Raw genomic sequence first — 2,638 nt, 5'->3', positions numbered from 1 at the left:
CCCGTCATCGCCGCTCCGTCCCGTCTCCCCGTCGTCGCCGCCCCGTCGTCGCCTCGCCGGTGAGCTCGCCCCGGCCGCCATGTCCACACACACACACACTACACACACACACACACACACACACACTACACACACTACACACACACACTACACACACACATTATTAGTTTGTTTGTTATAAATTTTTCTGTTTTTTAGTTATAGAAATGTTAGAAATTATTCTGTTTTTTAGTTATATAAATATTAGAAATGTTAGTTATATAGAAATGTTATAAATGTTTTTTGTTTTTTAGTTATAGAAATATTTATAGAAATGTTAGCAATTTTTCTGTTTTTTAGTTATATAAATATTAGAATTGTTATAGAAATGTTAGTTATATAATCAGGAAAATTTAGAATTAGTTTTAGTTAGATGAATTAGATTAATATCAAATTGTTAGAATTTGCATATATATAGAATTTTAGTTATCACAATCCAATCATTTAAAAAATGTTACTTTTTGCGGGCATATAGTATTTGTTCTCGACGATATGCCCGGCCCGCATCCTCGCCGTCGACCCGTTCGCGATGACGTCCTGCTTCAGAGGACCCATGTCCGGGACTGGGCTCCGCCGGGCTGGCACTGGGAGGTGCTACCTGGAGGGGCGCGCCGCTTGGTGAGGAATCCGACCTTGGGTCCCGTCGTCGACCCTGATCTTCTTTGGTGGCGTTCGCGTGGGCCACATTCGGTGCAGAGGCAGCCGGCCCCGCCGGAGGTGGTGCGTCGCCGTGTCAGGGAGGAAGATGAGCACGTCCATCGCTACATGGCTGCTATGGACGACGTCAGGTTCTCCACTACTTGGCGGGTTCTTTGGGCGTGTCAGGGAGATATGATCCTGTGATGGTTCCTTCTCTTTGGGTGTGCACCGCCCGCGGCCCAGGAACTGCGAGTGGCGCCCTAGATTCTTCTGTAGTACTCGATCTTTATTAGGTACCTAGCCAGTGATGTATTCGATATATAATATTCGAGACGATGTATTCGAGATTATATATATTAAGACGATGATGTATTCGAGATTATATATTCGAGATGATGTATTCGAGATTCAGTTTTTCCTTATTGATTAATTGCATCCATGTATTGTAATTTGAATACTAAATTGTTTTATATTTCTTCTGTATTAATTAGTAAAGTAAAAGCTATGGCGGACAATACCGGCAGAGAGAGAGAAGAAGAACTGTTCGACATCATACGCAGCCCTCATAGGCTAGATGATCTGAATGAAGATGACGGCTCCCAATATCTGAACAATACCGGAGAAGGTGATGAAAAGATATTCGATCTGGACGACCGAGCTGATGAAGTCATGAACTATGATTATGATGACACAGACAATGTTAGTGATGACACAGACAATGCTGATCTTCAAATAACAAAGACTTCCGGCGAGGTATATATTTATATAAGCATGCATCCTGGTGATCATCACATGTTTTTTTATTGAAGATATATTAACGAATCGATCTTTCTTCTTTCAACCCTCCGGATCGAGCAAATCTGCTTCTACAGACAGCAAGACAAAGCGAGGCCCGGGCAGATTGTTGAAGGATGGTGTAAAGTACCACATCGAATCCACCAAACTTAGTGGCGAACCCCTCACGCCTAAGAACGTTGCGGACAAGTGGACTCGTCAGTGCGGAGTTCTTGTGAAGGACAAACTTCCGATCTCCATTCAAGAATGGAAAGAGCCAAAGACTAAACGTCCAGGTGTTACTTGGGTCGATGACAGAGCCAAAAAAGACCTGGTGAAATCTCTGATGGAACATTTCACCCTACCAGATCATTTCACTAAAGCAGATGTGGAGTAAGTCAAGGCCGCTGCTCTTAAGAAGATGGCAATTGCATTCAACACCCACATGAAAACTGTATGGGCCAACTACCTCGCTAATGAAAGGAAGACTCCAGATTTCAAGGGAACACTGGAGAAGCAAAGAGAACACTGGGACGATTTCGTGACCTTCAAGGATTCAGAATTATCTAAGGAACGGTCAATGAAAAATAAGGCAAATGCCGCAAGAAAGACGCAGTTCCATAGGCTGGGTCCAGGTGGCTACGCGGTGGGATTGCCTAAGTGGGATAAGTCTGAGCAAGAGATGGAGGGTGCAGGGGTCACTCCGATTACTAGGAGCTGGCCCCCCAGGTGCAGAACTTGGTTCTATGCGCATGGGGGGGCGTTGGACCCGAAGACAGGCCTGGTTTCGAAGAAGGCAAGTCTAAAAGGAGCCGAACAAAAGATACTTGACGCAATAGAAGAAGCTCGAGCGGGGGCGTTCACGCCCAACAGAGAGAACGACGAGCTTATGCGCGCCCTGGGAAAATCCTGAATACCCGGGAAGAACACGAGGCATGGGTGTTATTCCCTGGTATGAGGGCTTTTCGGACTGGAATGACGACTACAGGTCCTGTGTAAGAAAGAAGATGGAGGAGGAGAAGAAGAGGAAGCTGGAGGAGGAGCAGAGGAAGCAGGACGCAGAACGCCTTCAAGGCCTAGAAGCAAGGCACGCGGACCTGGCACTCAAATTCCAGCAGCAGCAACAGCAGATCGACTCACTTAGCCTGGAAAGGGGGTCTCAGTAGCGGCAGCAGCAAGCGGATGA

Source organism: Triticum dicoccoides, chromosome 4A (assembly GCF_002162155.2).
Source record: "Triticum dicoccoides isolate Atlit2015 ecotype Zavitan chromosome 4A, WEW_v2.0, whole genome shotgun sequence".
Lineage (NCBI taxonomy): Eukaryota > Viridiplantae > Streptophyta > Magnoliopsida > Poales > Poaceae > Triticum > Triticum dicoccoides.
This window is presented reverse-complemented; position numbering follows the sequence as displayed.